The sequence below is a fragment of the Orycteropus afer genome, unplaced genomic scaffold (assembly GCF_000298275.1).
Source record: "Orycteropus afer afer isolate SDZICR_OR568_19922 unplaced genomic scaffold, OryAfe1.0 scaffold00014, whole genome shotgun sequence".
Classification (NCBI taxonomy): Eukaryota; Metazoa; Chordata; class Mammalia; order Tubulidentata; family Orycteropodidae; genus Orycteropus; species Orycteropus afer.
The window spans coordinates 1,294,352-1,294,621 of record NW_006921601.1 but is presented as its reverse complement, the minus strand read 5'-3'; positions in this window follow the sequence as shown (position 1 = coordinate 1,294,621).

The following is a 270-nucleotide window of genomic DNA, read 5'->3' as shown; positions in this document are numbered from 1 at the left end:
TTGAAGTGAGCCCAACTATGTGCGCTAAGGAATAGGGTAAATAACAGAGAATCTGAAGGATTCAGTCAATTCTTTAATCCTGGGTTAGTTTCTCTAAAAGAGGATTGCTTTACTTATCTGATGAATTATATTGCATTGAACTTTGTGGACTCAGTTACCTCAATGAGGAAGGTCATTATTTCCAAAGACAAATTTATTATCTTCACCATTGATGACAAAAGTACAAAGTAACAACAGAAATGAGGAGAAACAGAAAAATAATTATATTTT